A 27417-nucleotide genomic window follows, 5' to 3' on the forward strand; every position below is an offset into this window, starting at 1 on the left:
CTTAATTTACCCTAGAGTAGATTAAATAAATTTAGAATGTGTTCAAAATGAGTATTTTTTAACAGAACTTGCCAAGAAGAAGGGATTTTGGATTGTTTTTAGAATCGAGCGGTGGTAATGTCCCTTCGTTAGTTGTATGTTTTGGTTTTACAATCTTTTACATTTTCAATAGGGCTAAGCCAGTAATTTCTATTAGGGATTATAGGAATATGGAAAGGGTTAATTTTGCCCAAATAAAAATAAAGATGCTTATTAACAACAGAACAATTCAGATTGATATATGTTGCTTTTGGAAAATTTTTGTAACTTCCAAAATTTTCATATCATAGAAATCTGGACATATGGAGGAAAATACCATCCGAATTACGGACAAATACTGGTATATAACTTTTTTAAATTGATCAATTTTTCGTTTAGGGGAACTGTACAAAATTTTGGCCAGCTTCCAATTTCGGCCACTTCTTTGTTCTTCAAATTTCCATCAATTTTTTAATTTTACCATAATCTTATTAGAGACTATGCATGCATTGCAAAAAATAAATAAAAAATGTTGCTTTGACGAATGAGATGATGTGGAAAATACTTTGTAAGAATTCTGAAAGGGCAAGAAACTATGCGAATCAAGGTGTCCGAAATATTACGCAAAGCTATGTCAATATTTTTATTCATTTTAAAATGTGTTAAGAATGATTTTAGAGAAAATAAAGACGATAAATTTTCTACAAGATTTCAAGCAACACTGCTTAAAAAGTCGGAGTAACGATAAAAGTCAATTTTTATTCAAAATATTACATGTCAAACTTAAAACTTTGGTGCTTGCATGCAACTATGCCGAAATTTGGTACAGATACCCTAAGATTAATTTGCCCAAATAAAATCAAATAAAGATGCTTATTAACAATAGAACAATTCAAATTGATATGAATGTTACCAGAAAAGCAATCACCTTCTCCTGTACTGTGCGAGGTTACTATAAAATAATATTTCTTCAAGCATGATTTATCTCTATATCTTAAGCTTTTAAATCATATTCGAAATATTTTCTCGAGGTGATCTTTAAATTACCAGTACAACTTTTATTATTTTGATTCAGAAGTATCGCCTTAGGGCCTCATTCTTGAAATCCACAAGGCATAACTGCAGATTTCGTCTCCTGAAAAGTTGTTAAAAGAAAGTTACGACAAATGCTTATTTAGCTGTCGGTCTTCCAACAAGATCATGACTTTGAGCGGGAAAAAAGCGCGCGGCAAATATTTTCGAGTGCGAGAAAAAGTGTAAGATCGTCATTTTCATCTTTATAAAATTATTTCTTCATTCCATGGGCAATGGTTAGAGATGCTCTCTCAGCATAAGAAAAAAAAGAAGTATCTCATCTCAGCGACTGATGCTGATTCACACAGAGGCACTCTTTGTATAGTGCGATCGCTGTGAAACGTTTAATTAACCTTTTTATTTATAGATGAATGCGCGCGCATTTTTTTTTGTAGAATGACGATGACTGAAATAGATTTGCGGTGCAAAAGGCAAAATCGATGATGTACATCATATCTTATGGATCCATTTTTCAAAAGGTCCTGGAATAATCATTGATCCTCGATGATCTTCAAGGAGTAGAAAAAAATATAAACAAGGTGTTTGTCGGTATTTTTTGTATTTATATAAATTGGACATCTTTATGCAATCAATTTAAATATTCATAGCACATTCAATTTGCTGCCTCGTTGTCTGCAATGGACATCAATTAAACTGCATGCTCTATACCAAGTCTAACCACACCGTATATCCAGCCCAAAGGGCATTGAAGGCTGTTTCTGGGCACAGACTTCTCTATCGGCTGGCGGTCTGCAACGCCAAGGAGCCTTCAGAGACAACCAGGCGCGTTGAAGCATGCAGCAATAACAATAAAACTGCACTTTATGACGCTCCTCAAATGGTGGCGTTTTTGCCATCATCATCTCCGAGGTCCACCAGTAATTTCCACATGGGACCCCCGCACAAGTTGCTGGGGTAAAAGAGATGGATGGCCTGGGTTAAATTTGCATTTGCAAATATGGTAGGCGTTACTAATTTTACTAATTCGCGACGGTTGAACTTTTATGATTCCAAGATCGAAAATTTAAATTTTATCTCTCGTGTGGAAAAAGAACACAAAAACCGAAGGAAGAAACTTCGGTAGACCACCTTTAATCACCTTTGGACCAGCATTCTTCTTTCTCTCTGGAATTTATCAATTAAAAAGAATGATGGGAATTTGCAAGTATCCTTCTTGGCTTTAGCAACTTTGTGAAAGGTCGACCAATAGGTCAATTGGGTCTTTTTCAAGATCATAATAAAATTAATCTGAAGTATTCGATTTTAGGAATATACTTTTGACTTAGTTTCCCAGTATAACATCAAGCTTCTTATGTCATAAGTCAAAATTCTGAAATACTTAAGCTACTTACAAACTTCTTGTGCATTTTAAATCAATACCCCTGAAGAAATTTGCAAGAAACTCCCTCCCTCATTGGAATTCTCTTCTCTGGAAAATTGAAATTGCAAAGATCTCATTCCCCTTGTCGAATCTTCTTGAGCCTCTCTCTCTCTATACTGACTTTTTGCCTCTAGGGCCACCGTCAAAACTTAACCCACGATTTTATCCCCATTTTTTGGCAAACACTCTTTGGATGCCATTTTCCGGGGCTTCGGAGGGGCTGATATGTTGTGAGTTGGAAAATTCAGGAACCGTGCACAGCATGAGGGAACTGATCTTCGCAATTTTAATGCGCAAACCCCATCCCAATATCCTTTGCTATGGGTTTTCTGGGTGGCGACGAATACACCAGCGACACGATATGGATCAGTAAGGATTCAGGATTTTCAAATTCACACTCCCCCGCGTCTTATCGCGCGACGTCCTGGTAATTAAATTTGTCCTCGTGATTTATGGCAGAAAATGTGAATTTTCGGTTGGGGGGGGGATTCGCCTGGGTATAGGGGATGTTGTGTGACGATGGGTGGGTATTTGAATGAGGAAAAATTTTCACAGAGAGTGGAATTTCCATTATACCAACCCTCGCGCGTCAACACCGTCATCAGGATAACTTTCTGTCGTTCCTGTTGGCTCCGCCGAGCTTCCTCTCAACGGTGGATGCGCGAGAATGGCTGGGTGGAAAAAGGGCTAGGGGGTGAGGTCCTACTAGGGGATGGTGGTGGGTCATGAGGCTGGAGAATTTAAGAGTGTAGCGACATTGTGCCACCCCACGAAGGTGTGGGGATGACTGTTTGAAATGATTAAAATTCTATGCTTCATGAGATAAAATAAATAATTTATATTAAAACGAAATTAAATTCCAAGTTTCTGGCTTAATGGCATTACAACGGGCGTTGATGTTGGTGGTGTGAGAGACTTTCAAGTGGCCTTCCATTAGCAATAAATATTTAATACACTTTCATAGTTAATTATCCTGTCCAGAGGATAAACAATCTGCCAAGAACTTTTCATTCACGTGATAGGATGGGGCTTTGAAGTCTGAAGAATACTTTATACGCAAAACTTTTGCTACATAATTACAAAGGATGTCCAAATGCATCTTTACTGAATCCCAAAGTCATGTTCTTGTATAATTTAATTTTCTTAACTGTTTGGGAAAAAAAATTAAGATTCTCTAAGAAAAAGTTTACTTCCTGCAAACCTCAAAAGTTGTGCCAAAGTCAAGAGAAAAAGCATCCCCTTTAACCACATTTTGGGGGTGACCAGAAGACTTCTAAAATGGTTTCACATACAAATTCAGGATAATATTGCATTACCGCCTTGAATATTTTATATCCCTTAAATGCTGTATGGGCGCATTGGTTATTTGCTCTCTGCAAATATCATGAAACGTGCGCAGGAATGATTTTCGAACCCTTTTTTTCCTTCTCTATATATACCTTTAAGGGATAAAGAGGATCTTTCCCTCTACCCTGGAAAAGTTTCGATATGCCGGGATACTTGATATGATGGTGCACATGGTGGGAAGACTCGAATTTTTGGTCGTGATAAATATTTAAAGAGTAGAAATTGCTTCTTGCCAAAGCTTATGGGATGGGGGTGTGAGTTTTCACGCGGGAAATCCCTCCTGGCCGGTGTATCAGGGTGATTTACGGCCTAGCACCAACTAGAGACATTCCTCCAGCTCTACGGGGGTATGGGGTTTTTGAGTTAATTAAAAAGTCATTTTTGATGCAAAACATACGCAAAGTGGATGATTGTTTATGGGAGTTGGGGTAAAAAAGGGTTAATTTAACACTCTCCTGCTCTATGTCAGGCCACATATTTGAATTATTAACCAGTGCAATATTTATTTAATCCCTTCGCCCACTTGGGGTATAGTCATTTCACTCAAGACCCTGTGCTTAATTATTTAGGGAGCCAATTAAAGTCCCTTTAGGGAAATTTGATCCTTGCATATTTTGATTCAATTTAACTCTCGTGATCAACACGATCAACATTAAGTGAATTGCACAAGTACTCAGACATTCATATCTTACCAAATTATACCCCTCATCCAGACCTACACAATTTCTGCTTCAAATATGGCACTAGACGCGACAGAGAAAATCCCTTAATGAGACATTTACCTGCTTAGTCTATAATTGTTGTTTCATATTTAATGCGCCCACTGAGGGGAGTCTGGATGTCTGCAAATTCCTTGATTTTATTATCAATTTGACTTTGCTATCCTCCCAGGTTTGGTCGATCAATAACGACGATATCGATGTATTTGGACAAGGGTGTTTAGAAAAATTTAATCTACGGGGTTGGAGGCTTGGCAATTAACTTGTTTACAGTGCTGGAGGGTGCGGTTTCTGGTTCTAAATTACTTTAAGACGTCATTCTGTAAGAGAAATCTATTTTGTACGTATATATCATGCTAATCGATATTCGGTATTTGATGGGGAGTGTTGGAGAAGTTTTCTACGGAAATTTTCACTTTAATTTTACAAACAAAAATATTTGTAATAAATATAGAAATTGTTAGTTCCTTAACTCTTTCGCGTCACACTTTTATTCAGTAGATGAATTCATGTAAAATTGAGTTTTTCCTAATGCTTTATGATCAAATATAATAGTTCAGAGAGGAAAAAAAATTTCCATTGCGTGAAAACTCGGAAAAACCCCGGGTCATATATGACCCTATTGTCCTCAAGGGGAGTATACATATCATTTCCAAAATCTATATCACGGACTTTTTAAGAGTTTTTCTTGCTTGAAGTTATTAATTTGGCCAAAACCATGGCAAACTGGATTGTCTTGATGAACACTGTACTCCTGGTGTTCAAGGAATCTTCCTGGTAATCCCTTGAACAGTCACAATATTTTGAGTGGTATTTGACAAAAATAAACTTATCCACATATTTATTCACACACAATACAATTGCACAATATGAGACGCTTGCAGAATACTCTAAAATATTGCAAAATATGTTATAATTCATCAGATATAAGATGAAATGTCCAGGAGCAAGATGTCCCACCTGCATTTCACAAAGAAAAACAATGTCCCAACTACATTTCGCCGCAGGTTTGGGACGAAAACACTGTTACCCTTGGGGACAATAGGGTCATATATGACCCGGAAAATTCTACACGCTTTTCTGTAAAATTGAGAGTAATTTATTATATCAAAATATGCAATATACAGTGGAGGAAATTTGAATAGGTATTTTTTGAAAGGGGGTGGTGTGGGTGAGGGGTTGGTCCAACAAACCTAGTTTTATTATGCCAAGTAAAGGTCTGCCCAAGGATCATTTTTATCATAGTGACCCGCACTCACTCTCGTGCGTGCGTGAACACCAGTCGATAATTCGAATTTTTGGTACAAATAGGGGGGAAATTTGAATAGGTATTTTTATTTTTTAATATTACTGGAACCATTCTTTTATAAGAAATTGTTTATATTGATAATAAAATGATCAAATTAGTCTTTTCCTTCAAATGAAAGCCTTCGACAGTAAGAAAATTTTATTTAATAACTAGAATTTTTAATTGATAGAGGCCATAAGATTTTAAATAATAAAATCGTTCTAATAAAGGGCTTTAAGGAGCTTGGCTTAACAATACTTGCTATTACGTAGAGAATGAGTAGTTCAGGAAACATTATTTGCCAATTCGTCAATAAAAAGGACTCCTAGGGACGAAAATAAGGTACTTTTAATGGTAATACCATGTTTTATAGTAAGGATTTTGTACAAACTTTTTGCAAAGCTGTGACTTTTACGTTACAAACTTCTGAAATACAGATAGGATATTCAAATACCAATCACTACACGTCGCATCCGAGGAATCCTGATGGCTACAATCTACCTACAGTTGACAAAATCTCTTAAGAAACTACCAGTAAAGGAACAGCTTTTTGTCGCTCGATTGGTATTCAATAAAAATGAACTTCTCGAATTATCGACTGGTGTTCACGCACGCACGAGAGTGAGTGCGGGTCACTATGATAAAAATGATCCTTGAGCAGACCTTTACTTGGCATAATAAAACTAGGTTTGTTGGACCAACCCCACACCCACACCACCCCCTTTCAAAAAATACCTATTTAAATTTCCTCCACTGTAAAATCTTTGGATATTCTATTTTGTGTTTCTAAAGAACTTTTTTCTGAAAAAAAAATTAATATAAAAGATTTTGAAAAAGAAAAGTCATTTCACAAAGTTCGAAATTAGTGATTTTTGATCTCAAATATTTTTTTCTGAATATCTGGAGTCTTGAGAAAATTAGCCAAGAGTCTTACATTTTTCTATTATGATGTCGTGCACAAACGGATAGATTTCAATTAATGTAAATAGTCAAAAAAATTGTTTTTTCCCCGGGTCATATATGACCCTAATGACGCGAAAGAGTTAATTCGGTAAATGTTTTGAAGTATTGAACTTAGTTTCATGATCAAAAACGCGGTTGCTGAAGCATTTAGAGTTTAATTTGTAATTGGTATTTAGCGGTTTTAATAAATTACATGTTCGTCATCTAATAAAGATTTTATCCTCAGAAAGGATCATATTAGAGTTGGTGTTTAAATTATTTAAAAAAAAAGAAATTCTCTAGATTTAAGTGATACTCTTTGACCTTAAACTTGAAGAAATAGTGTTACCATATTTAAATTAGTTAGAAAGTTTACAAGCGGTGCAAGTTCAAAGGCTTTATTACAAAATTAAGTGTGTATTATCATAATTTTTTACCTTGCAAAAATTAACTTTTATTTTTAATGTAATATATTTAGGGCGGAATAAATAAAATTAAACATGACGAAGATATTTTTCCACAATTTGCGATTGAAGAAGTAATTTGAAAATTAATTATAATAAATTGAAAAATCACTTCTTCTACTTTCTAATTTGCAAATAACGTTGGGAGAGACAAACCATTCAAAATAAAATTGTAAATTTTAGTCATACAAAAACTTTATTTTATATTGATCTTTTTTTATTTAAACTTTTTAATATAATCTTTATCATTTTCATGTAATAATCTAGAAATTTATAATTTCTGATTATAATATAATCAGAATCTGATAATTCTAATTGATAACTGCTAAATTATATGAAATAATGTCTATCTTAGAGAAAATTCTAATGTGCTTTACCGTTATTGCCAGGATTTTAGGGTCTATGAAATTCTACCCTTACAAAAATCTCAATTCGGTCAAATAAAGCATCACAGTGTTTGTATATTTAGTACAAATTTTGCTTACTTTTCTAAATCATTGAACCCCTAATTCCCAATCAATGTCCTCTCACCTTGGATTCACTTTAAAGGGGTTGTTTTTTATTCAACTTTAAAAATCTCTTCAACACATTGCGTTTGTTGAATCAATTAAATAGGGCATGGACTGTAAGTACAACAGAATCTGTGGGTATTTGTGTCTTTTGTGGCTAAATTGAGAAGATACGTCTTCAAACACATTAGAGAATAGGACCCAGGGCAATATTTGCAGATTTTGGGTAGATGCATTCAAGGGGTGGCTTAGCTCCGCGTGTGTTATGTGGAAAATTGAAGGCAACTTCCTCCCAGAGTTAAAAAGGAGGATTAATTTGTTTGCTTGTTGCTCACGCACAAATACAACTGGAGGAGACCACACGATGGGAGATGAAAAGGAGCCCAAACAATTGACGGATTAATTCACAATGAAACATACGTTTCCCAGTATTTGCCAGAGAGAAAAAGTATAGATATTTTTCCGGGGGAGTGTTTCGGGGATGAAAATTTCAATGGGGTGTGGGAAATGTTTCAGGAAGTTATGGTACAGTACTGCCACAGCAGACGCCGTCTTTTCGGCTGTGTGATGTTCTAGGCAATTTTCCACAGTATTGACTCCATTGTCTTGCTTTCTGTTGCCTTACTCAGGGCTTTTCCGGGGTGGAGTTGAAGGTACACGTGTAAGTGGAGGGAATCATCGTTTCCGCTTCTGTGAATGGCGCACACGGTGAGATGTCTATCATTTCTTCCCTGAAATTCCAGCAAGGGCTTATAATGTAGTCTGGGAGAAATATCTTACAAAATCCCTCACCATTTTCCTTTAACCGAGAAAATGTCTTATGCTGGGAATCCTGCGTCGGAAATTCATCAATTCACGCGAAAAAAAATCATCTCATCGTTGTTTTTGAAAACATGTGGATTTCCTTAAGACAAAATCACTTTTCTTGTATAGAACCTGAATGTAACTTATCAAAAGTTATATTACTGGCATAAAATTCTTTAGAGTGACGCCATTTTGTGAACCAGATTTCTGGACGTTATGTGCAGAAAAAAAAACATTTCATAATATTATTTGTAAATGTTTCTAAATTCTCACTGACTCGGGACTAGCGAAATGCTTGTAAATTGTATAGCCCACAAACAAGTTTGCAAAAGTTTGTACTTTTTCACAAACATTGTTTGAAACATGATTGATAAGCATTTTTGTCGCTTTACATACATTTGAAGCTCTACGAACAAATAACAATATTTTACACATATTTTTCAGTATTTACGAACAAATGTTTGTAAAAGAACCAAAAATGATAGATATGTTTTCATGTTACTAAAAGTGTTTGTGAAAAAAGTGCAAATTTTTACGAACTTGATTGTGGATTATACAATTTACGAGCATTTCATTAGTGGGAATTCATTTCTCCAGTGGGAATTCACAAATATTTACGAACAATTTTACGAAACATTATTTTTATGAGTAGTGTAAAATTTGAAATTACTTACAATGAAGAACTTTTTACAAATAGATTTCTGGGTTTGGTCTTTGATCAGCTAGTAATAATTTAATATTTCTATGGTACTTCAGATATTATTTAATTAATTTTCTATGAAATTTTAAAACAATTCTCCGAACAAAAAATTTCAAATTTGAAAAGTCCTCGTAGGTTTTTAAATTTATTTATTTCTTCTTTGGGTTAACTCTTGCAGTCATGATCATGATATCGAGTCTCGCTCGGTACAAAAATGCAGACGTTCTAAAAAGATGACTTTGTGACACGTATAAAATGTTTTGAGATAAAAGAAATACTGTAATCCAGTTAATATAGAATATAGCTGCCTAACGGTCAAGTATATAAATAAAATCTTTTTTTTTAATATTAAACATATTTGGTTACTACACCAAAATCGAATTTCCCATTCCTTAATAAACCCCTGAAATGCTGAATTGCTAATGAACAATGTTTTTGCTATATTACATGATATTGTACAAACGTTAATGTACTCTCTGTAACACGGGTTTTAGCTAGACTGTAACTTAACATAGTTTCTATCCGATGGTGGCGAAATTCTAGATAAAAAAAGTCGTTATACTTATTTTTTTTAAATCTAATGCCCTAGACTAGGAGAGAAATCCGAAAAAGTTAAAATAACATTCCGGAAATGTTAATTTTACCCTGTATTATTGATCCGAAATCGGTGTAAATATTATGCTGTTTAGGTGTATTATGGGTTAAAGTTACCCTTTTTCATGTTAATTTTACACTTAAAAATGTGTAAAATTAACATAAAAAATGTTGATATATTTTTACACCTAAAAAGTGTTAAGGTTACGAAGAATAAAAGTTAATCGCACCTAATTTTTTTCTCAGTGGACTGGCTTATAATTTAAGTCGAAACTTAATTACGACTTAACGTAATTATAATCAAAATAATGGTCAGTGATCAAATTACATTTCAATCAGTTTCTGACTAATTCGTCTCTCGGCTTAAGTCGAGAAACGGCTTAGTTAGTGGGAAATTGATAGGAACATAGTCAAATCATTATTTTGATTATAATTAAGTTAAGTTGTCTCTCGGCTTAAGTCGTAAGTGTGACTAGGGCATAATGGACAATTTTCGCTGTAGAATAGTAAAATGGGATAATTTGGAATAGGACATAAATTCGGATTTTGTAATTTTTTTTTAGAGTTTTAATTTAAGAGTTTTTAGAGATTGTTTTCACTGCTTCTTGAACTTCTTTCCCCGTTTTCCCATGTGATACAGAGATAAAGTATCAAAATTTCAATTTAGATCCGATATCAAATAAATCCATTGTATTCTATCCTTGAAGCTCTCCTAAAAATTTTGCGTGATAAAAAATTAAAGTTAAACCATATGGGTAAACCTTGGATTTAAATATTGTATGTAAAATTATGCATTTAAAAAAATGTTTTTTTCATAATTTGGCTATCCAGACTCTGTTGGTCAATATAAGGAGTTCAGTAAAGGGTTAATGAGTTGCTTTGTAGTCAGTTTGACGTTGTCAACATTACCATCTCTTATCAAGTCTACCTTCTTTCTATCTTCAGCTGCTCAAGATTTTTTCTTAACCAGGCCATACACCTCTGAAGAGACTTTAAAAAACGTCAATTTTTATTTTTACCTCTCTTATCAGACTCTGTTTTCGTGGTGTTCTCAGTAGTGTTTGTTTTCATTCGGAAGTCCCACTTGTCTACCAAGTACATGCTGTAAAAAATGTTAGTCTTGCGTCAATATCAGTTTGGAAATTTTTTTTATTATTGCCCCGATAAGAAGTCAATACAGTGTGAGACAATTTCCCGTGAACTAGAAATTGGGTGAATGTAAGAGAACATTTGGAAATTCTGACAAGATTTTTCCGCGTTCCTTTGCACAAACTTCCCGAGTGGATACTTGGTCTTTTTTTTTCTCGGGGAAGATCAAAATTGAGTTCTGGTGAAGTGTGAAATTGACTTTTCCTTCCGCCACCAAGTTTCTCTTCGCTCTTCCTTGCAAACCCTTGGGCTTGTGATTCAATGTGAAGATATCGTGGTATTCTTTTCTTAACTCAGTAATTTTCTGATAGTGCCAAAACACGTGAGTTTGATTGTGGTTCACGAGTGAGTAATTGATTTTTTTGCGGGCTTTGTTCTCAAGAGGGAATGTTTTTCTGGTTACTCAAGTGGTTGATTTCTTTTGTTTTTCTGTGTGCAAATACCCTGTCAATTGGCATGAGAGTTGGTGGAACAAGTCAATAAAAGGGAGGGTGTTCTTGGACCAAGCATCATCATCATCCCAAAAGCCAAATCAGATTTTCTCCGTTCAATTTAAATTCCTTCCATGTGGTTGGAATTTGAAATTGTTTACGACACAGAATCTGCATTTGGGTGCCCCGAGATTGAGATTTGATTTCTCAGTGGGTGACGGGTCTGTTTCTGCGCCCATTCTTTGCAAAGAGGGATGCGGATGCGATCTTCTGCCATGATATTCAAAATAGGCGTCCGTCCATACATACAAATTGTGATTTTGTCTCGTCCAAACAATTTCAACAATGTTTTTTTTTCGCAAAGACCAGAAATTTTTATTCACTTTTAATTCAATGTATTTCTCTCTGTCCCCCCGTGAATAAATTTCTGGTATTCAATTCATTTCATGAAACTCCCTCTACCACCTGACCACCAGATGACCTCCACTTCAATTTAATACATTATCTTACACACGCATTAAATATTGAAAAACATTATTTAATATACAATTCAGATAAATGGACTCAAGTCGAAAAATTTTATACTTGAAGAGAAAATGTTATTTGAGTCACGTCTTGTTCATTTTTTTTCCACACTATATACTCTTCGGACTGTTGCTTCCTTGAAAAAGTTGGGAAAAATTCCCAAAATGCACTTCAATCTAACCCATAATGATGGCTGATGTCTGACCCTTGAAAACATCCTTCCACTCACACACTTGACCATATTCAATTTCAATTTCGGACCACTCTTCCGGGAGTTTGCGGGGTTTTACTAGTGAGACAGCAAGGGGAACTTAATGAGCTTTCTCTCCCTGGAGCTTTCCTCTGATCACCCACAACTTTTCTCGTTCTCGACCCTTGGGTTTGTTTGTACAAGATCTCCCGCACTCCCGTGACGCTTATCGAGATATAATGGCTTGATTCACACGCATTCGACAACTAAATCCATTTCTTCAGGATTACTGTAATCCCCTGGGATGGTGTGCTTTTGTGGAAAGATGTCCTAAACACTGATGATGGTGTTTTCTTTCCTTACGTCAAATAATCGGACTATTTTGATTAATTTACTTGGGGGTGGGGTGTAGAAGGCAAAGTTTCAGGTTAATGGCCTTATCATTTTATACGAAATACTTCGGACTTGTACTTGCTTCTCTAAATTTTAAAGTGAGTGGATGAGGAAAGTCTGCAAAATATATCGAACTAAAATGTAAAAAAAAACGTTATTAACGGTATTAACATTAAACCTACAGACCGTTTTTGGTCATTTTTCTTAGCCCGCTCGGTCAAGTAACAGACCACGGTAAGGTAGTATACTCAACAAATTGTTCTTGAAAAAGAGAAAAAAATAAAGTTTAAAGAACGAAAAATATATTAGAGCATATTTTTAGAAATTCATAGTTTGATAGTGACATTGTACCGTTTAAACATGTGTTATATTTAAAAAGTTTTTAAACCGGTCAATTTGACCGGGTCTTGGTAGGTTTAGTGTTATTATAAAGCCATATCTACCAACGAGTGAATAATATTGAGAAACTCTTGTCATTTGCAAGACATGTATCGCAAAATTCATGAAAATTATTTAAATTAAATTAATTAGAATTTATAATTCGAGAATAACTTTTAAGTTAGTATTCGAAGTTCCAATATTTATTCGAAGATTTTCTTAAAGTTTAAAGTGAAGTTCATAGATTCGTTACCTAATCAATTAACGTACATTTTATTAGAATTTCGATGTTTGTAATAATAGAAAATGAAAGTGATTTGCTTTGATTGGGTATTTTTGGATTTATTATTAAAAAAATTCATCATCCTAATGTTCTATTACTTGTTAGGAATTTCGAAAATTTTAATAAAGACCACTGAAATCGCTTTAACCCATTCCTTACCATGGTATTATACATCATACGCAATTTGAGTGATCTTAGATGATTTATTCCTGGGCCATTTTTATGGGAATTGCTGTCGGGAATGGATTTTAATAACTTTAGTTCTTCAATTTCTGGGGAAAAATAGTCCGACAGAGATGGGAATGCATTTTGTTATTGTTTTCTTGCTTAGCGGAAGGTCATGCAAAATTTTTGCTCAAAATGGTGGACGGAAAATTCGACATCTCGTCGAATTTGCTAAAACTGGCCTCTTTTCTTTTTCTGATTTGAATTCTAGTTACCAATTGGTTTTCTTGGATAGTTACTCTATCTAAAGCAGTAGAGTTTGTTGTGAATTAATGCACAGAATTTAAATTCAGTGACTGTTAAGACGTGTGTTTGACAGGGGCTCCGCGCGCCCCCATAATAGATAAAAAAAATTCTTTTTAAGAATTTCATCTATTAATCTGTAGGAAACTAATCCCAAAATATGAACATTCTATCTGTAGTCGAGATTTTCCACCTGATAGCGAAATAGAGCCCGGCTGGTGGATTCCCTTCCCTGTTCGCGGGAAATTCATGTTTCCCGCCTCTCGCTCCAAGCAAGGCCTTTTACCGGTGGTATAGTTCTATTGTCCGCCGTGTGGGGGATTGTCTGACAGGCGACACTGGCAGTCAGTCGGTAACATGGCCTGGAAGAGTTCGGATGGGGCACAGAGCTGGGTCGCTGCCGGGCAATTGGCCGCGATAAGCCTTGGTCTCCATGAGGAATCTTTCAGGGCAAAAAGCCCGGCTACATATCTTAAATTTCTGGTACATTGACTGAATAGGTTAATGACGAATACATAATTTTTACTTTAGGCTTCCGGTAGATCTTCGAATATAAATTTAATGATTTCGAACTTTAAATTGCAACTTGAAGATTGTTTGTGGGTTTTAGGATTATGTTTACAAGTATGTCACGTTCTCAATCCGTTTCTGATAATTCCGATAATTCATTTTACGGGATCCAGACTTAACAATATCACTCCAACCATGGTTTGCAATTAACCAACTGGATCCCAGTTCACTCTTAGTGACACATAAATTAGTCTTTAGCACTCGTCGATATACTTCAGTGAGCGAAAATTGATTACCATGGGGACTATTTTAGAATTGCTGTCCAGACAGTTTTTACGATCGTTCCGCCTGATTCAGCCAAAGGGAAATGAGATCTCTTTTTCCAATGGAGAAGGGAGTATTGGGCACTTAAGTGTTACAACGCAGATTCTCCCGGAGACTCTGAGTCTTGCAATTTGAGTGCAATGAGGGAGACCCTAAAAGAATTGCCTTGTTCGTAGATGTGATTTTTTTATGCTTCTTCATTAGGGTTTCTGAATCATCTTTTTACTGCTACTTCAGTGCTCCCATCTTTCCCAGATGTGTGGCATCCGTCACTCATGCCACAATTCTTTGTCGGCAGCTAACTCATCTCATTCTTTCTAATATTCACTCTCGCGAGATGCAAGCTTATCGGCACTTTTAAGGAAAGTCCATAAAAGGCAACGTAAGGCTTCCATATTCATAAGGTTATCCTCAAGACTTGCCGTTCCGATCTATGGATGCTGCACATTGCTCAAGTCATCGAAAATCATTTACACCTCATGGTATTGCAAAACTCCTCACAATCATACTCCAATTCCACTTTAGAGATTTTCTTGTTTTCCATTTGAAAGAGAAAATGCCATTTTATGTTATTTGAATGGAACAAGAAGTATATTATTTTCAGTGTTTGCACCTTTTTGGGGGTGAAATCATACCCATTGCGTCAATAGAATTTTGTACCCCATTTCAATCATTTTCACCATGGCAAATCCATGCCAAGACACCATCTGAGATTTGTGGCAGACAATGCGAGAAAAGCAAGACAATCTGCGGTAGCAGAGTGCTGTCAAGTTGAAGTTGTAAAAACGTCGTCGCTAATTTATGTATCGTTCCATCGTTTGGATATAGAGACGGCGCAATATGGGTAAATTGTGAAGGAAGCACAATGCATCGAATCGTGTCTTCATCTTTTGGGTTTAAAATGAACGAGACTGCACATCTCGTGCAGAATTACTTCTGCAACACTTCTACACCATCAGCTCATTTCCATACAATTTTCCCATTGAGACAAATTAAATTTCTCACCTTGCGCGTCACGCAAAAAAAAAGAAGGTACCGAGATCAATCAATCTCTCTATTCCATGGCTTCTTGGAAATTTCGCACCTCAGTCCGAATTGCTTCTGAGGAGAACTGACACTGGTGGCTATCGGATCTCATTATCAGACACGGTAGTCGATGATTAGGGCACTGCTGACTGCGTTGGACAAAAAAAGTCTGATCATAAATTGATAAACTGTTAAATGTTCTATTAGCAACATTCAACTTCAAATGCTGTAAAACAATTGAGATTGATATCAGGGTTAAACAGCCAAAGTAGCTCAAATAAGTTTGGGTTTTTGCTCATGAGATCTTTTACTGATAGCACGTTGGCTATATTATGGGAAACGAAATATCTAGGACAAAGATAGGGCTTCATCTGACCAGGGCTGTTAAAAACATTAATTCGAAAGGATAAAGACTAAGTATACTTATTATTTAGAATTTAAACTTTTTCTTTGATCAAAGTTAAAAAAAAAACTATACGAAAATTACTTTCTAAGCTCTGAGATAAATTATTTAAGTTTAATTTTCAAAGACCTTATGGAGAACTTTTTAAGAAAATGTATAACCAAAAGTATATGACCCTGATAAACTTTTAGGGATACGGGAAAGTTGAGATTTTTTTTCAGAATGGGTTCTCTGTATTTTAACAGGAAATGTCCTTTAATAAAATTAATCAGTACTGATATTTTTTGTCTGGAAAATATTTCAAAAATAGGGCTCGAAATTTTAATATTTTTTTCAGTATTCCTTGTTTCGAATCTCTTAAACATTTGTATGTTTAAGACAGTTTATAGAGTCCATCTATGGTAAGAATTTAATGCTTTTGTTTTTATTTTGGAAAATATTGAATTTACAAATTTTCAATTTGAAACATTTTGCCCCGGTATCCCCTTTGTCTTGTTATTAAAGCTGGTTCCAAGGGTCTTTAAACCGTGTAAGAATGTGTTGGTCTCCAGAGGTTTCCTCATTCCTAAAAGGTTAAGCCTTTAAATACTAAATTTTTAAATTAGATTAGTAAATCTTTTATTTTTAAATTAATTATTTAATTTTCATTTTAAAGTGTTCTATATCAATTGATGCATGTCCGAAATATTTTTCGGCTAAATAAAGCAAAGATTTTTTTTAAGTTTACAAGTAATATATCCGATTTTGGAATCCTTTTTGGTTAAATAAATTTGTCCAATCAATTCTTAGATAATTCACAGAATTAAACGGACCTTATGTCTGAGATTTAGTGACATATGACTTAACTTTTTGTATTGCCAAAAAAGACGAGTTTTTAGGTAAACGATGAGTTATAATAATTGTACAAAAGCGAATGAATTTATTAGACTGTTAAAATTTAATGATCATTCCTCTTATTTAGATATTACAGACTTTCGTATATGAGGGTAGCCCTAGTAAAGTCTGAAGATCGCCTTCGAAAGGACTAATAAAGTATTAAAAAATAAAAAAAAAATATATATATATATATAGATATGTTTCTGTTTTTAATGAAATTTTGAATCGCTTGAAAAGTAATTGAGAAAAATTGACATGTAAAATTAAATATTAAAAGAAATGATAATAATTACAATAATGCTTGAATAGTAAGATTTTGAGTACTAATAACTTGTTGTTCATAAATTATTTACTACTAATGGTACTACTATTTAGTTCTATTTTGTTTCGATATGCCAAAATCCAAAAAAAAATCGCAAATAACATTTTTAATAAGGTTCTGTTAATAAGGTTGAACATAATGTTTTTATGAGGAATTATTGGATAGATACACTATGAACTTACGTTTCTTAACTTTGGTACTCCTAATAAAGACAGTATAGATTTAGACTGATAGTTAACACGTATTACACTTTGAAACCGAACTGAAATTCACTAGAAATCCGTAAGTATTGGTTTATTTTCTAAGATTTTCAAACACGTTTCCAAATATAGTTTTTCCTGTTAAGTAAACAACGCTAACGAATTTTTACTTAAATCTGCCGTTGATTTTTGATAAGAATGAACTCAGTAATTTCGACTAGCATTTAAAAGAGATTTTACTGATATGACCGAACACATAAAAAACTTTAAAGAATTTTGGAATCTAATTTCGAATGACTTTTTAATTTCGGGTAATGATTTCTGAACGCAAAATCCCCACATGCCAGAATTTAATTTCCAGATCACAGTTTCAATTCAACTCAATCACAAGAATTGTTAACCCCTTGCGATGGTCATGGGAAGAGTTTTGGGAGGAAAGTGCACGTGCATTTGAAGTTCCAGTCAAATTTAGGCAGCAGAAACCTGAACAAATTGGATTTGTTGCCTCTTTCTTGTCCTTTCTGGTGAGACTCTGGCAAATGAGATTTCTTTCTTGATCGCAAGACCCGGACCCAAGATACAGCAATTGGATTGTGTGGATGGGAGAAAAAAAACGTCCCAGCGAGAGACCAAAGAATCCCGCTGAGACATTTTGCAGAGTCAATCGTCAATTTTGTCGGAGAAAAGAGATTTTGGTTAGGGATTTTGGCCTCTTTTGTGTCACCATGGAGGGATTTCAATTTCTCACACAATTCTCTGTTCCAAGAGATAGTGAATTTTTAGGAGATATTTCTGCAGAGGATAGGAATAGTTCTTGGTGGTATTTCACCCGCATTCGTTAGAGGCACAAAAAGCTCAAGCCAGAAACATGAAAATCCACTGACGCTCAACATTTGTGATGTTCGCGGTGTAAATTGAGTGGATGGCCGAATTATTAATGCACGTTTTGTGCTCTTCGAGCATGAAATTTATGAATGTTCTATCAGACAAGTGAAAAAAATATGTGTATAAATAAATAAATAATCCACTTTTGATGTAATTGAAGCATTATTTGTTTCAATTTGACTAACTCACTAGAGGTTATTTTTCACTCTCTTTCTTTCACTCCAAATATCTCAATGTATATACCTTATATTTTTTCACTCTCTGTTTAATTCTACAAATTCTTCTCGTTAATTTTTTTCCTATCTATGCTTCTGCAGAGTGAACATTGCATTGATGGGTTTTTTAGAGAAAAATAAAAAGTTTTTTAGTTTAGAAAATGCGTATGCGAGAGTGAGAGCAATTTAGAATAGGTTCAGTTCATTGCAAAAGAGCGTGCTTCACTGTTGTTGTGGTTTAAATTTATTCAAATCCTATTTGAATGTAATTAAATCTAAATTCTATTTTATTTGCATTTTCATCATAACAGTGTGTGTTGAGTGGGAAAAACTCCCATATCGAATAGACCCTTTTTGGGTTGCACAAGCCAAATAGCTAAATGTCACCCTTTAAACACATTATATGAATTTTAATGTGTAAACCACATTATGCAAAATTTGATAAAAGCCACCAGCAGAATCATCCCTGAAAAGTGATTCTACGCAGAAACACCCAACCACCTAACTCTTTCGGCCCCAAAGAGCAATTTTCTTCATTGAGAATTCACTACGATTGAAAGAGGGGTCTGCCAACGACCCCTAAATAAACCATACCCCTCCATAAGCATCTGGCGGGGACTGCCAGAGAGAAAATGGGGCCATCCAACGAAAACTGCAACCGCACAAACTCATCTGATATTCAGATCTAATTTTGAAATAATCAAATAAATGGTCTGAGAGCTGAAAATGGCTCTCAAGAGGGGTTGGCCACCACCAGAATAGGGCGAGAAGCATGTGAGTGCGTCGCGGGGTGTGGGTGGATAATTGATAATTTAATATTGAGCACTTTTGGATGGAGTACGCGAAGAGGGGAGTCATCCTTCAAGAGATTCTTTGCTCAATGAATCACTTTAGTTCTTCAAGTCAATTTGATTATAGGCGCACCTCACACTTTCTATAGGGGATTGCAAAGACGCTTTCACCACCCTTCTTTGGGGCTTTGTTCTTCAGCAAGCTGGATTTATGCACTTTAAGTGATGAAATTCTGAAATAGATTTTGTTGTTTGAGAGGCTTTTTATGTTGAAATTCAAGTTCATTTAGCTAAGACTAAAACCTATTCAAATTTTCCAAAAATAAGAGATACCTGTGAATTTAACAAATACCTAAAAAAAATAATATTATTAAAGTTTGAAATAGAGCCTTTTCTCCAATTTCAAATAAAACTTAGCATTATTATAATGAAAATTAGCCTCATGATTGGTTTGTAGGGCTAAATCGTGTCATGGTACACTGAGAGAAATCCGAAAAAGTTAAAATAACATTCCGGAAATGTTAATTTTACCCTGCAATATTGATCCGAAATCGGTGTAAATATTACCAATAGAATAACTGACGAAGAATAAGTATTACGTAATAGGGAGATGATCTCCTTCCGGGTGCGTCAGGGATGCTGATCCTTTTAGAGACCAAACAACAATGTTTTTTCGCCAAAGCTTTCGACGCTACAGTGCGTCTGTTAAAGTGTTAAAGTTAACCTTTTTCAGGTTAATTTTACCCTTAAAAAGTGTAAAATTAACATTAAAAAATGTTGATATATTTTTACACCTAAAAAGTGTTAAAGTTATGAGGAAAAAAAGTTAATCGTACCCTCTTTTTTTCTCAGTGTAGGGTTCAGTCCCATTTAAAAATAGGAGAAAAACATCTTAATTCAAAGGTACCCCAATTCAAAAGCACCTTATTTTTCACTAATTGCTATTTAATCTGCACATTTAAAATAAGTTTGTTACATTTTTTATAAAATCTGGTATGTGTCTCGGCTAACTGTTCCCAGATGATTAAACAATTTTTTTTAATCCAATTATCAATTTTTTTTTATTGAATATTTTTAAATTGAACATACAAGCAATCAGGCAGTTTCGTTTTCTTATTTCAAAATAACTGAAAAAACTGTCACTTTGACATATTTACCTTGGCACGTGTGTAATTTTAAACCCTGCCTGTGGAACAGTTCATGAATAATATTTGAGTGTACTAACGTTCCAAATTCCATATTCTTTCTTTACTTTATGCAATTGGTCACGGATTATCGAATCAAATTTTATTCGTTCAGGGGATGGTTTTTCCCATCATATAATTTGTCCCTTAACACAAAAGTGCTCTCAAGCAATTCAGAAATATCACAAAATCGATAAAAGTGTCTCTTGGAAGAATTTTCAAGAGGGCATATGCTCTTATTCTTAAAGTGCAGGGATGAAGATACACTAAAAGATGTACAATTTGTCGTTTTTTTATAAGTGTGCAAAAATTCAAAGGAATTTTGGAACAGGAGACACGCAAGTCTGCTCTTTATTGCTGAAACATTTAAAGACTATTTAGAATTAATCGCTCCCCCTTGCAAAGGGAAATTATTAAAAGATGTGTTTAGCACCTATTTTTGTTGCTATCTAAAGAAGATTTGAAGAGTGGTTTTGGGTAGGACAAAGAATAGCAACTTCAATTGTATTTGAACTCCTTTCACATCAATGAAAGACTATTGCATAAAAGACTCTATACTTGATTCTGTTAATCTTTGGGCCATCATCTGGTTGGAAATCACTCCTTGGACAATGTACAGTGGGTTTTGCGTGAAGAAAACCACGAGATTGAAATGGACGGCAATGGTGTAAATTATTGCACCATTCATGCACGTGTATTGTGTGTGAGATTTTTTTAGCGGAAATTGTTGTGATTACTACCTACAATGTTGCAGAAGAATATACACAATAGCAAGAATTCCAAGGTGGCATTTCTCGATCAACTCTCGAGATCTTTTCATCTGGTGCGTTTCTCCTTGGGATGTTTCTGGCTACAACAGCTGGCAGGGTCTTTCTCCAGCATTCCATATGGGAGATTCGATGCTGGAAGAAATTTCTCTTTAGATTCAGCAATTCTCTCAGATATCGTTTCTTCGGTTGATTGTGATGGATTAGGTTTTTTTTTTTGTTCCTGGGAGTCTCCCTCGTATCATCTGAACCCCTCTTTGGGTTCTTTCATGTTGTCAGAGACATGGAGGAATTCATTAAAAATCCAAACGAAAGTGGTGGGTAAAAAATGATTTTTATAATCTCACGAGTGAGATTTCCATGGAGGATACAAGAAAAAAATATGTTGGAGGAATGGATGAGAGTAGAAAGTCATGTAGTGAGAGAAAATTCTGGGATGTTGGACAGGAAATCCCGCGGGAGCATCAGCGAGGGAGGAACATGAGATGCATTTGTCACCATCGATGAGGGGTGCCTTCATACCAAGAAAATGCACCCAAGAGCCAGATGTCGAAATTGGAAAAGTGCCTAACTCCCAGGAAAATCCCATTTGAACCAATGGATGGGTGCCCTAAAGCGGATGCAGATGATAATTCTGACCTCAGTTTGATCCTCCAGCCACTCAGTCGACAATTAGTGATAGCCTCTTGTGCTGTGTGTGACAAGAAATTAGCCTGAAATCCACCCAGAATGTGGGATAAAATCCCCAGCAATTTGCAATAGTGTCCAAGAGCATCCATATAGGCAAATATGCCGAGGAGACAAACCACCAAGATAGCACACTCATGGAATTTTAGCCGTTCCTGAACACTGAAGCTGATTGTGCAGGAGAATGAGAAGATTCAAAATCGCCGCTACTGATGCACTAATTTATGCTGCACATCCAACTTCTATGCAAGAAGTGAATCTCTTTCCCATCTCGTTCGTTCACATGCAGCACGAAACGCGTTTCACCTCTAATTACTCGCAACAACACCAAAAGGTACACTCATGGCTTTTTGGTCTTTGGGATACAACCACTCTCCACCTTTTGTACAATGCACCTGAGATTGGACTCACGATTGGAGACGCTGCTGGGGCTAATCCCACCCGAAAATTCCAATCACTTCAGCTTTTAACATAATCCTTCCCAGACTGAATCCTTTTTCTATGGCATTCAAACAATTCTGAATGACGATGATCGGGTGCGGGGCAAGAGTTTTCCAAAATCGACCAGGGAGGGAAATCCTCATTTAAATTTAATTTAATTTATCACGTAAAATAAATTTACGTGATAATAATTCGTCGGTTGGATCTATAATTATCGTAACTTGAAAATCACTGAAATCAGCAATTCTTGTAGTCCGTGTATTTTCGTATTGCTACAAGTATTTCGGATACACTGACTGAGAGAAATCCGAAAAAATTAAAATAATATTCCGGAAATGTTAATTTTACCCTGCAGTATTGATCAGAAAACTGTGTAAATATTACCCTTTTCAGGTGTATTAGGGGTTAAAGTTACCCTTCTTTCATGTTTATTTTACCCTTAAAAGGTGTAAAATTAACATTAAAAAATGTTGATATATTTTTACACCTAAAAAGTGTTAAAGTTATGAGGAAAAAAAGTTAATCGCAGCCTCTTTTTTTGTCAGTGTATGGGTGATTATATCATTATTATATTCATTGCAATAATTGTTCAATATCATTTCGACAGTTATTTATCCATGCGACGAATTATTTTTTGTAGCATTTATTTATTTATTTATTTACAAATTAAGGAATGAAAAATGTCAGATATCTCACACCTTTTTTAGAACAGATTCAGTAAAAGTTTTATATTAAGTAGAAATTACGAAATGGTGATGTCAGATTTATCACTTCTTCTGCAATTTTGGGGTTAAAAATAGTTTTAATTCCCATTCCAATTATCAGGATATAAATGAGAATGCTGAAAGTAATCATGAAGATCTCCAACTACTTTAAAAAAAAAAAAAACATCACAATTATCAAGAGCTTAAAGTACAAAAAAAAATGAAACTTAGGTGTTAATAATTTCGAAATCCGGATCTTACATTTTGATAAAATTTTAGTATGTTATAACTTGACCACATGATACATTTCAGGGGGGAAATAAAACTCCTCCATTAACTTCCTGAGCTATATAATCATGCATGCAATTTTATTTCTTGATGGGATTATTATTTCTGACATTTTCTCATGTATTGCGATTACGTTTTAATTCATGGTTATAAAAAGTTATTAACAAAAATCTATAAAAAAAATTAGCATATGTGATGACTTATATGATATGCTTTATAACTGTTTGTTATGATATATTGGTAGTTAATGCCATCAAATCAACAGGTACTCAAATGCAACCCTCTTAACGTTATGGCCATCGCCGTCTTACTGTTGTTTTATTTATTTATTTATTTATCAGAGCTATCTTTTTCTTTTCGTATTACATTTTTTCAAGTTTAGGGAAAAGAACACCATCACTGAGAAAAAAACGGGGGTGCGATTAACTTTTTTTCCTCATAATTTTAACACTTTTTAGGTGTAAAAATATATCAACATTTTTTAATGTTAATTTTACACCTTTTTAAGGGTAAAAATAACATGTAAAAGGGTAACTTTAACCCCTAATACACCTAAAAAGCATAATATTTACACCGATTTCGGATCAATACTGCAGGGTAAGATTAACATTTCCGGAATGTTATTTTAACTTTTTTGGGTTTCTCTCAGTGATCTTAGAACGACTAAGGCTTCGGAAAACTCAATAATTTTTGTATGTTCCTAATTGTGTTTGACCCGTGGCTCTTTTTAGGAAATTTGAGGCATTGGACTAGATATTACTATATAATATAACAAAGGGTCAAATTAGTTAAAAACATAGGCTGAGAAAAAAAGAGGCTACGATTAACTTTTTTTCGTCATAACTTTAACATTTTTCGGGTGTAAAAATATATCAACATTTTTTAATGTTAATTTTACACCTTTTCAGGGTAAAATCAACATGAAAAAGGGTAACTTTAACCCATAATACACCTAAAAAGGTTAATATTTACACCGATTTCGGATCAATACTGCAGGGTAAAATTAACATTTCCGGAATGTTATTTTGACTTTTCGGATTTCTCTCACAGTGTATTTAAAAAACATGAATTGTCTGAAGCGTAAGTCGTCCGAAGGTAGCGCGCTTTCCTCTACTTATTTATATTTCTTTTATTTTCGAGTTTGTATATGAGCGACTTGATAGTTCTATTCATAGTTCAAAATTCGATAATTTTCTAAGAAAATATTTTCTTTGTTTTTATTAAATTAGATCAGAGGAATCTAATTTATAATCTGTATTTTTTTTATAAATATTTCGTTAATTGAAAAGTGTATTTACTACTTAAATATTAAAGTGCCAAAATATTGAAAAGATATTTAAGTTTATTATGAATGGTATCAAATGGGTTATGTCATGAAAAAGTTTCTCTACTATCTACAAAATTCTTTGTTCTATTTGAAAAAACCGTTGTGCTCAAAATTAAATAATCTAATGGGAAAAACCTTTTCTCAACAAATCTCCAATTTTCCAAGAAAAACGCTACTGAACATTCGAGGTGATGTTCGGATACTTTCTTCTTTCCCCGGTGAATGGCAATTTATCGCTTTTCGGGGAAATGTGATCAAAGAATAGAGTTTAATTGCTCTCCCATGAATGTGATTGTCTCAAATGATCCACCAGAGAGTGAATGACTTGCAGTGTCGAGAACGTCATTTGTGTCACAAAATTCTCCGTCATTCAGGGCTGTATTTGGGCGTGAGTCAGTTTAAAGAGTGAGGAAAAATCGGTGAATTGCCTTTTAATCTGTATGAGCACCAGCATGATTTATTCTGATTGAAATAATAAAAACCTATGACGGAATGATAGCTAAAGTGGCTGAATATAATTCATTTTTATATCATTCGGCATGTTGGTGGATGATACAAATGATGTGTGCGTCTGACCACCAACACTGTCTATTCACTCAATGGTTTCTGATACTCTTTGGAGCATCATCTTCGCATCTCTTAAGAAATGAATGTGAGGCTTTATGGTATGCAGTTAACAGAGCATTTCATTAAATAATACCCAAAACACACTCTCTGATGGGGCACCACACATGACAATCATCCAATAAAACTTGCCGATGGAGGAAGTTTTATGATCTGGACAGATGTCGGTTTGGAGGGGGTGTGTGATTTGGGGATTTTGGAAGATGATTTAATGGACAGTACTCGTGGTCAGAATAAGTGACCAGGAAATTGGCGGGAAAGTACCTAATTGGCCAACAATGTCCACAAGTCCAAGAAACCGCATATAATGATCTTAATGATCTCTATGCGATGCGTCTCCTCTCTTTTTGGCACATTCAATGGCGAAAAGAAGACAAGTAGTTAGTACGTGCTATATCTAATTTCTGACATTTTATAGACTCTCATTACGCTATGAATATACAACGCACTTGTGAGGCTTTTTTATGGTTGGAGAAATGCAGCATTCAACTTTACCATGTAATCTAAATTTAATGATGGGGCCACATGTATATTCTTCCACCGATGCACACAGGGTATATTGAGATTTGAGATGTGATCCCAGAGAAACATTTTAGTGATACATAAACACACTCTTGTGACTCCAAAAGTACTCCAAAACGAAGAATAAGTATAGCAAGAGTAACCAAAAAAAACACCTAAAACATTCTCGTATAGAAGATCATCTTATAATCCGTCAAGTGCCCATAAATACTTTTGACTTTTTCCGTCAAACTTTACTTTCTCCCCTTTTTTCCCAACCACACACTATTCCGTCTTCTATTTTTACAGGCAAAAATCACAACATGGAATGAGATAGTTCGCACCTATTAATGTATAATGGCATATAATCATTTCTATGAAATTATCAAATGACTTAGTTAAATAACCTCAAAATTGCCGAGCACATTTTTAAATAGAAAATTTTTAGTAAAATCTATTGATTTTGAGAAATAATAAAATTGCATCAGTTTTTTCGCATATTTATGCCACTTCGGTGACAGGAACGCAACAGAATGCACTATTTAGTTATTTCCTTATATCTTTCTCTACCGAAGTATACGCTTAAGTGTTAATCCCTTTGAATGTGTGGAATTACGGAAACTTTCAAAGTCTCAGTCCATTGCACACTGTACTATGATCAATGAAGTGTTAAAAGTACAATTTTTATCCAATATTTTTTTGATAGAATCCTCAGTGATACTTTTAGTTGAACTAGATTAAGGCACCTTCAAAAAGGTTAAGAAATAATTTATACAATAAATTGAAATTGTTTAATTTTATACCTAATTTTATGCAAATGTTGTTCTTGAAAATGACATAAGGGATAGCATGGCATCTATGCACGACTGAAGTTTTGGACGATTCATTTTTTTTATGTTCATAATGGGTTTGACAAATGACTCTTTTTAGGAAATTTGTGGTATTGGAATAGCTATTAAAATGTCAAATTATTCTAGACCAAATTCATTATAAAATTGAAAGAAAATTTGTTGGTACAAGCTTGAGTCGTCCGAGGGTAGCGTGCTTTCCCCTGTTTAATGTAAACGTTAGAAAAAACTCCACTAGATGGCAGTGCACCATAAAATATCACAAAACAATTGAATCTCCTAACGGCTGGGATTTAATTAAACAACCGCTAATTTTCTATTAAAAGGATAATTATAATTAAATAACCTCTCTATCTTGATTTGCAAAAAAAACCATTAAGCCCAAAAATAATCTAATTGTGCCTATGCACTTTGACATGTGCGAGTTGAGGGATGATGCCACACAATATTCCACGCCAAGAAATTTTCGCGCATTTATAGCGCGTTTATTTGAATCAATTTGCATGATGTGTGTAAAAAATCAGACAGCGACAATTAAATTTACGATTTACTCCTTGGCAGATGATTTATAAGCGAATAATTACCAACACATTTGATATAACTATTTTCAAATGGGAAGTTTATGTACTTTTCTTATGCGACTTGAGTGCGTGCTCGCACAACTTCTTTTCCAACTTCCAATATACACTTTTTTTTCGCTACATATCTCTATCAAATTATAAATTCCAGTGATGACTCGAACTTGGCTATAAATAGCATTCCCGCCTGGATCTCATTTCCACCTTCGGAAATGCGCTTCTTACACCACAATCTTTTTCGCTTTACAAAGAAGATAAA

General features: G+C 34.6%; 1 protein-coding gene across 1 annotated transcript in view; it reads left to right on the forward strand.

The window, feature by feature from the left end:
* Positions 1 to 27417, forward strand: part of LOC129799711 (homeobox protein homothorax) — a 171349-nt gene that overhangs the window by 90561 nt on the left and 53371 nt on the right. The window lies entirely within an intron of this gene.

The sequence above is a fragment of the Phlebotomus papatasi genome, chromosome 1 (assembly GCF_024763615.1).
Source record: "Phlebotomus papatasi isolate M1 chromosome 1, Ppap_2.1, whole genome shotgun sequence".
Lineage (NCBI taxonomy): Eukaryota > Metazoa > Arthropoda > Insecta > Diptera > Psychodidae > Phlebotomus > Phlebotomus papatasi.